We start from the raw sequence: 10,969 nt of genomic DNA, 5'->3' as shown, positions 1-10,969 counted from the left end.
CTGGAGTGCAATGGCGCGATCCTGGCTCACCGCAACCTCCGCCTCCTGGGTTCAGGCAATTCTCCTGCCTCAGCCTCCTGAGTAGCTGGGATTACAGGCACGCACCACCATGCCCAGCTAATTTTTTGTATTTTCAGTAGAGACGGGGTTTCACCATGTTGGCCAGGATGGTCTCGATCTCTTGACCTCGTGATCCACCCGCCTCGGCCTCCCAAAGTGCTGGGATTACAGGCTTGAGCCACCGCGCCAGGCCTCTTTTTCTTTTTTCTTAAGAGAAGGTCTCACTCTGTCATCTAGGCTAGAGTGCAGTGGCATGATCTTGATTCACTGCAACCTTCATCTCCCGGGATCAAGCAATCCTCCCACCTCAGTCTCCCAAGTAGCTGGGACCACAGGCTACATCCAGCTGATTTTTGTACTTTTTTTTTTTTTTTTTTTTTTTTGTAAAGATAGAGTTTTACCATGTTGCCCAGGCTGGTCTCGAACTCCTGGGCTCTAGTCATCTACCTGCCTCAGCCTCTCAAAGTGTTAAGATTATAGGAGGGCCCACTGAGAAGCATCCCAGCAACCCCACCACGGCCGGTCTTCCCCGGACACCATGAACCACACTGTCCAAACCTTCTTCACTCCCGCCAGCACCCACTTTCCCCCAAACTGTGAGATGCTGAAGGAGGAACATGAGGTGCCTGCGCTGGGGGCGCCCCACAACCCTGCGCCCCCAACATCCATCGTGATCCACATCTGAAGCGAGGCCTCCGTGCCGGACCACGTCGTCTGGTGCCTGTTCAACACCCTCTTCATGAACTCCTGCTGCCTGGGCTTCATAGCGTTCGCCTACTCCGTGAAGTCTAGGGACAGGAAGATGGTTGGCGACCTGACCGGGGCCCAGGCCTATGCCTCCACCGCCAAGTGCCTGAACATCTGGGCCCTGATTTTGGGCATCATCATGACCATTCTGCTGATCATCATCCCAATACTGATTCTGCAAGTCTATCAGTAGATCCAGAGGAATCGCCCGGGCCAGGGGCTCGGCCCCTGACCTGTCTCCCATGTACTCCAGCTTCCATTCCTCGCCCTGCCCCCAGCCCATCCTGTATCAGCCCTTTACCCTCACACACTTTTCTACAGTCGAGTTCAATAAAGTGCACGTGCTCCTGGAAAAAAAAAAAAAAAAAAAAGATTATAGGTGTGAGCCACCGTGCCTGGCCTCAATCTTATTTCTAACTTGGCATAAAAGGCTCTTGTCTTCTGGAAAAGCATTTCAGATGTCAACAACAGATGAAAAAGATATTTCATGGACTCAGTAGCTTCTGCAATTATATCACAAAGGAAATAAATACTTTTAAAAAGATCTACAAGCATCCTTCAGTGCTTTTGAACACATATATTATTGAATTATCACACAAGCCCTAAAGAACTTATCATTTTTTCATGTAAGAAAATTAGGCCTTAAAATAATTAACTCTTTTTCCCCATATAGCTAGTATCGACAGAACTCAAATTGCACCTCAGTTCTGGCAATTTGCAGGGCCTGGGATCTTTTGTTATACCAGTAAGTTCCTCTTTTGTCTTTGCTTAAAGCAGTCCTGGGTATGAGGACAGAGGGAAGGAATGGCTACACAGAGACAGAAGAGATCCCTGCCCAAGAACATATTCACATTCCAAGACTCAGGAAACTTCAAATCCATATATGAGTGAGAGAAGGTGAACCTAATTGGAACTGTATCCACAGCTATTGTTTATATAATAAAGAAATACGTAATTAGAGTTGGGAGTGATTAATCAAGGATGACTTCCTGGAGGGAAGAACTTCAGATTAGAGTTTTGCAAGATGCCAGGAGGGAGAGGATTCTGAGAATAGAAAAATGAGAATCTCATTCATAATTTCATTAGTTCTAGCTTTTGAGATGGGCCATGTATGCAAATGTGTTTGAATGTGAGAAGCTTCACCTTTTATTTCTTTGGAAATTTCTATTATGTTCTGTTTAAATGACTGAAACTCCAGGGGGGCCTGCTAAGGCTATTAAAAAGAAATTGGTCATTAAATTTAAACTATCTAGTAGATGAATTTAAAAGGCCAGCTGTCAGAAAACCCCCTCACTGAAAAATAAGGGGCCTCACGGAGTTGCCACAGAGGAATTATGAACAATATGGCTGTGGTCCCCCTACTTTCTGTCTTTTTGGTTTTTACCCCAGTGGAGAGAAAGGAAATTAGGGAACTGAGAGTATGAAAGAATAAACATGGGTGATGTAATTACATAATCTGCACCAAGACGCTTTCTTTTTCTGTCTCACAGGTGTGTCTCTAGTTACTAGCTGGGGAGGTAAGAAGACAAGTTGGGGAGATGGTGCAGTTGAGTGACCCTCTGATTTTAAAAATCTAGATTGCAATGTTTGCAGAGATCGTCTTCATCTAGTGGTCCACCATGAAGTACAAAGAGTCCTGAGAGGATGACCCCTGATCCTTGACCTCTGTCCTTAATGCCCACCGTGGCATCAAACCCACAGCGTTCGTTTCCCATACTAAATGTACAACAAAACAGCAGGAATTTTTCTTTTTCTTTGTTTTTTTTTTTTTTTTTTTTTTGAGACAGAGTCTTGTTCTGTCACCCAGGCTGGAGTGCAGTGGTGCGATCTCGGCTCACTGCAACCTCTGCCTCCCAGGTTCAAGCAATTCTCATGCGTCAGCCTCTGGAGCAGCTGGGATTACAGGTACACACCACCATGCCTGGCTAATTTTTGTATTTTTAATAGAGACTGGGTTTCACCATGTTGCCCAGGTTGGTCTCGAACTCCTTGCCTGAAGTGATCCACTTGCCTTGGCTTCCCAAAGTGCTAGGGTTACAGATGTGAGTCACTGGGCCAGCATGAGCCACCTCCCCTGGCCATGGATGTTAAAACAGCCTCTTATATGGAAGAGTTTAGAAAACTGTTCAAACCAAATGGAGTTAGGGGGTGTTGGGGATGGCTGTGCTTCAAGCCTTCCTTCTAGGAAGTGTCTTTTCCCCATACCTGCTGATTACCTGGGCACATGTCTCCAGTTGCCCAACCCGAATACCCCATCTTTCTGTATATAGAACACTGGGGCATGTGACCTCAGCAGAGTCCTCTTCAGTGATATGGACTGAATGATATGATGGAGAGGGATCTCTCTTTTCTCTTTAATCTTTAAGGATGGCATAACCCAGGGACAATTGGTAATCATCTTTGGGTCATATGGACAAAATCTGAGTGAAATCAACAGAACCAGCCACCTATAGAAATAAGAAATGACAAAAAAAAATAGTCCTTATAATTTGAAATCCTGGACTCAGTCAGGCCTGAAGTTAGATCACCACTAGACTTCTTGGTTATACAAGCCAATACATTTTCTTTAACATTTCAGCTGGTTTTAGTCTCTACCCCTTACATCCAAAAGACTTTTGGCTAATATAGAGGGAAGCAGACATGGATAGAGAAAAAGGATTATGCCTCTTCCAGATAATTTGCTCTTTGTGCCACTTACAAAGGGCTGGATCTTACTGCTTAGGCTTTCGGAGGGCATCCCTCATGGACATTCCTATCTTCTCTCTCTTTTTTATTAGCCTTTTCCCTTTACCCCTTCTTGCTTCCCCATCCAATCCCCCTTTCTCTTGGAATCTACTACCTTCCCTAAAGAAATAGTCAAATTTCAGCCTCCGTAAGTTTTTTCTTGTATACAGTAAGCTTCACATTCTGAAGCTCCATGGGTATCAGTGGCTTGACTCATATGCTCAGTACTCCTGCCCTGCAGCTGGGAGGGGAAGGTTCTGGTGTTAGGGGCCATTGGCTCCCCCAGGAAAGGAGGCAGCTTAAGCTTAAGTCCCGACGATAAGGGAAGGAAGTAGAAGCAGAACAATAGTTCACTCTGGGCCATGGGTGCCTTATTCTCTGAAACCAAACACAGGTCATGAATTCAAGGATTAATTGCTATAAAAACATTTCCCTGGTCTAAATAAGAAATTTGTATTTCTCTATTATCATAAATTTGACATTTTGAGAACAATAATCTTGACTCATTTTGTTAAGAAAGCATTTGTCCCTTCTGAGCTGTCTCTCAATTCAGTGGATATAAATCTCTAAATTGTCAGATAATAAACAGCTCTGGACCTAGACACTTCTTCTTAACCACTTATTTCCATGATTTATGTTGCTGGCATAGGGTAAAGGTGAGAGGTCAGATTAGGAAGGAAAGTCTCAGCTGCTCTATTGCTCTATTAAAAATATATCTAAGATCTCATTTTGGAATATAAGGATTGAATCAGTCAAGAAAATTTCTTGAGACAGCTTTTGACAGCAAGCTGATTAATGATTAAAAATCAGGGCTGGATGTGGTGGCTCACACCTGTAATCCCAACATTTTGGGAGGCTGAGGCAGGAGGATTGCTTGAGGCCAGGTGTTAGAGGCCAGCCTGGGCAACACAGTGAGACCCCATCTCTACAAAAAGTTTAAAAATTAGGTGAATGTGGTGGCACATGCCTGAAGTTTCAGCTACTCTGGAGGCAGAGGCAGGAGCTTGAGCCCAGGCGTTGGAGGCTGCAGTGAGCTATGATCATCGCACTGTACTCCAATCTGGGAAACAAAACAAGACTCCATCTCTTAAAAAAAAAATCAGAACTTAAAACAACCATGCATGTGCTCAGGAAGGTCTTTGACTCCAAGAAAAAATTCAAGAAGTATTTAGAAGGGTCATTTCTACTTAAGAAATCCAAAGATAGTTTGAGGAGTGACTGAGAATAACTAAAAGACAGGGAGAAATGAATAAAATTATTTCTAGGTATTTACGCTTAAATATTACCTACATATTAGTTAACATTCATATAGCTGGTAACTAGGTGCCAGGTACTGTTCTAGGTACTTTAAAATTATTAATCCATATAATCCTCAAGACAATTCTCTGAAATAAAGTATATCATTATTTTAACTTACTAATAGCAGTGGTATCAAGATAATGAGAAGACAAGCATACTTCAGGCAAATGTTTTTAAATGACATATCTCATAAAGAACTGCTATATCAAAAATGGAAAGAACTCTTGAAATGCAACAATAAAAAAATTAACAAACCAACTACAAAATGAACAGATGATACGTCACCAAAGAAGATATATAGAGCACAAATAAGAATATGAGAAGATGCTCAATATCATGTCATTAGGGAATTGCAAATTAAAACTAATAGCAATAATAATAACTAGCATTTTTTTCAAATACCCACAGTACTCATACTTTATGAATCTCATTTAACCTTCATAACACCTGTAAGAAGTGGGTACTCAACTATCATGACCAGCTTGTGGATGAGAAACCCAAGTCTGGGAGAGGTTAAGTAACTTTCCAAAGGCCACAGTTAATGGATTTGAATCCCTATCTGTCTCACCTGAAAGCCTGTGCACTGACTTACTGTACTATAGCCTATTAATATTTAGTCACTCTTAATAATTTACTATTTTAATACAGTTTTAGTTTTACATTCTTACACAATTAAGTGAAAAAGCAAGTTTATCTAACACCTATACTTTTTTTTTTGAGACAGAGTCTCGCTCTGTTGCCAGGCTGGAGCGCAGCAGCATGACCTAGGCTCACTGCAATGTCTGCCTCCTGGGTTCAAGTGATTCTGGTGCTCAGCCTCCTGAGAAACTGGGATTGCAGGCACGTACCACTACACTCAGCTAATTTTTGTATTTTTGTAGAGACAGGGTTTCACCATGTAGGCCAGGATGGTCTTGATCTCCTGACCTCGTGATCCGCCTGCCTCAGCCTCCCAAAGTGCTGGGATTACAGGCGTGAACCACTGTACCTGGCCACATCTATGCATATTGAACAAAATTATTACCCAGGCACTACCGTTCATCTGCAGGGAGCTTGTTCAAATTGGCAGCATAGTATACAGGACAAATTTAAGAGCTTTTAAAAGTTCTCTTTGCGGTTGGGTGTTGTGGCTCACACCTGTAATCCCAGAACTTTGGGAGGCCTAGGTAGGCGTATCACTTGAGCTCAGGAGTTCAAGAGCAGCCTGGCCAACATGATGAAATCCTGTCTAAAATATAAAAATACAAAAATCAGCTGATCGTGGTGATACATGCCTGTAATCCCAGCTACTTGAGAGACTGAGGCAGGAGAATTGCTTTAACCCAGGAGATAGAGGTTGTAGTGAGCTGAGATTACGCCACTACGCTCCAGCCTGGATGACAGACTGAGAACTCTGACTCAAAAAAAAAAAAAAAAAAAAAAAAAGAAGAGGAAATTCTCTTTGCCGTAATCTAAGCTAATAAAGTTATAGGATAAAAATCACAGTCTTGGGGGCAGTTTCCATACTGTCAGTTTGACAGATGTTGACTGAATAGCAGAAGTGTTCTGAGATGCCATATGCAATTGGATATTTTAAAAAGAGTTTTAAAAAGCTATGCTTTATAAAGTATGCAAAAGTTACATGAGATAATGCAGCATTCTGGGGTAAGAGTAAGGGAAACTTTTACCACCTTGAGCCTGAAGAGACAAGAGGAAATGGGAGTTACTGACACCCGGAGAGGACAGCTGTATGAAAGAGAATAGCCCCACAGGAACAGGCCTTCAGTAAAGGGACACAGCTAACCCATTACTACCTGGAAGGCAGGAAAGTAGGGGAATAACTACCCTGACCTCCTTTCTTTGCTACACTATGATCTCCTTGCAGTTACTACAATTGGCCAAAGCCAACTGGAAGCCAAGTGGCGGTCTCCTGAAGCACAGGGCAGGGCAAGAAAGAATGAAGACTGGATTAAAGGAAAATAGACAATATCCGGGAAACTGACAATGGCCCAAATCAGGGCATGCGCTTTGACAAAATGGAATTTCTGAGCCTGGCAAATTAAAATCCAGCTCCTGGATCTGGGGAATCCCCACTAAGTGTGGTTACCTAAGTAGTTGGGCAGCCTGTTATAATCCTCTCTCAATCTCTCTCTCCATCAGTTACATTTAAAGAGGCCTCTGATTCAAATGCACCAGCCCACAGCTTTGGTTCCTTTTGTGTTCTTCCTTACCCAGCTGGCACAACTGCTGAAGTGCAGAGTGCAGAAGAACCCTCTGAGCTGTTGTTGTAGCAAACTGCTTCCTCCTGCTAGGAAATTTCACAAACCCATCTGCTCAATAGACATCCTTCCTGAGGTAGGCTTGGAAAGGTTACAAACATAAGCAAAGGACAGAAAACCTGGTTCCTGTTTCTGGACTTGTGCAAAGTACATGTGATTGTTGCACAGGCAAAAAGAAGGGATGCTAGAGGGCAGAAAGTTGTTAATATGTTGGCCCAGTTCACGGCTTCCTGTCTTTACCTTTCCTTCAAAAGTTCTTGGGGCTGGTGTTAGGCACAAATGGCCTGTCCCTTTTTCCTGTACTTGTGGGTGATCTCATACAGCTCATCTTGACCATGATGCCCCGCCACCAGTTCCTTGCTCAGAGCTGCTCTCTGATAATGCTCTGTGTACTGGCCCTTTCTCTTTGCTCTGTCCTTTTCCCTCTGTTCTGTCGGCTTGTCCTGAGTCTCATCTCTCTTATCTGATTGAAAGGAATGGAAAGAGATAAAAAGAAAAAAAATGTCAATTTACTATTACATGTCAATTTACAGTTTACTCAGTAGCTAACCAAGTGATGTAGTTCTCACGGTGTGCTCTGCAGAACCCTAAGGATTGGTAGAGTTAAGCAAGCAGGGCTTTGGAAACCATGGGCCCCCCCACAGCCCTAGTACCCACACATCTGCTTTTGTCTATTTCATACATTGAGGTTCCATGTCAGATTTTAGTTATAATAAAGCTAGTTCTGCTGCTTGAAATTTTTAAATGGTCATAAACCACTGGCTGGACCCTCAGGGTACCTCTTTTTTGTCGGAGGATTAGGGATAGCACTATCACAAATCAGCTGAGGAGCAATGAAGTGGTTAGGGGCACGGGCTCTGGAGCTGGATTGCCTGGGTTCATATCTGAGCTCCGCCCTCTACCAGCTTTAAGAGAAGAGCCCGAGGGCCTCCCACACCCCAGCTCAGTGATCTGTGATGTCTGCGGCTCCAGCTCTGAGGACTGAGGCTAGGCTCTGGAACAAGAGCCATATCTGGGTTCTCACAGCACTGCTTTTGAAATCAAAGGTTGTCCAGTAAGACAGTCACATGCACACAAGAAGAGGAGAGGGAGGAGAAATGAGTTTCTTATAGGTGCTAAATATGTTAGACTTGGTTTTAGTTGATTTAGGCAAAATGACCATAGGGAGAAGACTATTACGTCACTTCAGCATAACAGTGCTATGGTTTCCTGCTGTTTCCTATGTCTATCAGATTTGTTCCTTGCATTTTCCTTGGCTAGACCACAGCGTCATATTCCACTGTGCTCTGTGGTCTGCTGTGATTTTGCCTTAATGAGGACAAACCCGCTTCCTGATCTCTTTAATGAATATTTGCTTCTGGACCCCTCATGTCCTCTCGTTAATCCCCCTTCATGTGGCTCCAGACTGCACTGCTAGAGGAAGCTGACAACTCTCAGACAGAAGATGCACTAGAATATTTCAAGTTCTGCTGCAGTGATTTCTGCAGCCTCCCGCTTTCACTGAAATTATAAGTATAAATGGAGCCTTATCTCACCTACGAATGATAAAACAAAAGTAGGGAGGACTCAGATGAAACAGAAAGAAAAGTGTGTATTCAGACGCTGAAGGTCTTAGAGGCACTGGGACAGGTTACTGAGGAATGCTGCAGACCTCTCTTGCCAGAAATCCTAAAAATAACAGGAAAGGAGTTAGCCAGTTTGGGGTGGCCAAGGTACGTAGAACCAAGAAACAGGGCTAAACGATGTTGGCAATTCCTTTCTGGGACTTACTAGAGCCTACTGAGTAACAGTATGGACTTTGGAGTCAAATAGACCTGGAAATGAGACCCAGTTCTAGCACTCACTAGCTGTGAAATCTTGGGCACTCAGCCTCTGTACAGAGAGTTACAATGAGGATTAAATAAGGTGGATGGACACACAGTGTTTAACATAGGATCTGACCCTACAGAGAGTCAATATTAGCTTCAGCACTTAGCCTGGAGTTTTATTCACCCATTTTCTTTAAACCCGCCATGTTCCATGGCATCTGCACAGACCCATTCTTATGCAACCCCTGAGTTGAATTCTTTCTCATCTAGCTCCAAAATGGCAAGTATCCAAGTCTATACAAGTTTGACAATCTCAACTGGTTCTCTTATTAGTCAGTTGGTATTGAAACTTCTGACTTAATTCTAAGTAACATAGTTTTCACCGAAGAAGTGTCCCAGGTCATATTCTATCATTCATTCTACCTCATGTAGAACCTGATGAAGATGCTGCTGCTGATGGCTTGGTTGTTTCTTTTCATTGTTCAAGCCCAGATTCCCCTGTTCAAAGATCGCCACTCTTTGAGCCGGAGAGGACCTTGGCATCATTTAGCCTGGGATAATTGCTGTGCTACAGGTAATCTAGTAAGGGCATAGACTCAAACTGTGGGCTGCAGTGTTTACAGGGGAGTCTTATTGGTACAGTTGACTTCTGTGTAGTTTCAAAGGAGAGCAGAAGTTGATGGGAAGTGGGGGTAGGGAGGATGTTTAACAAAGGAAATATGCAAACACCACATGTTCTAAGATACAGGAACACAGCACAGCTAAAGGTTTGTGTTTCAGGAGGCAAGTAGTTAGAGGTAATGGTAAATAGGGGAAGAATTTCAGAAAAGAAAAGTAAACAGATTCAAGAAAGATTTTGGTCACATAAGTTTCCATATCTATGTTGAGTTCTCCAAAATAGAAGACGAATGCTGGTTTTGCCTTTTCCCAAATACGTGATGAGTTCAGCATTATGTATCAAGCATCACATCAAAGTCTTAAATCTGAGTTTATTTTTTAATTACTTAATCTGAACTCCCAATTTGAACCCTCCATAATATCTCTGAAAAGCATTAGTCTAGCTTAAATACATCCAATGCCAAAGCATAATACTGGAAGAAGCAACCCATTTCATCCCTTTATTTTATTATTATTTGAAGCATAATTGCATACAGTAAAATGCACAGACCTTAAGTGTATAATTTGTGTGTATATATACATATACGTACATATATATATATATATATATACACACACATACGTAGGTATATTCGTCAAACTTACTTAGTTGCTTAATGAAAATGTGAAAAATGCCATCACCCAAAAAAATTTCCCATGCTTCTTTCCCATGCTCCGCCCTCCCTCTACTCTCTCACAGGCAACGACTAATCTGGTTTCTATTTCCATAGGTCAGCTTTTCCTGTTCCTGGACTTCACATAAGTGGAGTCACTTGTGGTGTGTACTCTTTTGTGTCTGGTGCTTCTCATTTAACATAATATTGTTGAGATTCATCGATGTTGTTGTATGAATTAATGGTTTGTCCCTTTTTATTACGGAGCAATATCTCCTGTTATGAAAAATCTCAATTTGTCTAGTCTACTGATAGACATTGGCACTGTTTCCAAACTCTGGCCCTTGGAAACAAGGCCACAGCCAGGAGCGGTGGCTCACTCCTGTAATCCCAGCACTTTGGGAGGCCAAGGTAGGCAGATCACGTGGTCAGGAGTTCAAGACCAGACTGGCCAATATGGTGAAACCCTGTCTCTACTAAAAATTCAAAAAATTAGCCAGGCATGGTGGTACACACCTGTAGTCCCAGCTACTTGGGTGGCTGAGGCAGAAGAATCGCTCCACCTGGGCGGTGGAGGTTGTAGTGAGCCAAGATTGTGCACCTGCACTCCAGCCTGGGAGACAGAATGAGACTTTTTCCAACAATAACAACAACAAAAGAAATAAAGCCACAATGAACATTCTTATTAAAACCTTTTGTAGACATATAATTTCATTTCTTTAGGAATTTTTAGATCACATGATAGGTGAATATTTATGAGAAAATGCAGTTTTCCAAATGGCTCTACCATTTTTTTTTTTTT

The 10,969-nt window shown here is 42.7% G+C and overlaps 1 pseudogene across 1 annotated transcript; it reads left to right on the top strand.

The window, feature by feature from the left end:
- The first annotated feature begins 544 nt into the window (after nucleotides 1–544).
- Nucleotides 545–1,178, top strand: LOC116556133 (annotated as a pseudogene). Its single transcript, XR_004270859.1, has one exon. The product of XR_004270859.1 is annotated as an interferon-induced transmembrane protein 3 pseudogene (transcript).
- Nucleotides 1,179–10,969: the final 9,791 nt, after the last annotated feature.

This window comes from Sapajus apella, unplaced genomic scaffold, assembly GCF_009761245.1.
Source record: "Sapajus apella isolate SASKATOON/1434 unplaced genomic scaffold, GSC_monkey_1.0 scaffold16, whole genome shotgun sequence".
Lineage (NCBI taxonomy): Eukaryota > Metazoa > Chordata > Mammalia > Primates > Cebidae > Sapajus > Sapajus apella.
Note: the sequence above shows the minus strand (reverse complement) of the source record. Positions and strands in the feature narration are given on the sequence as shown.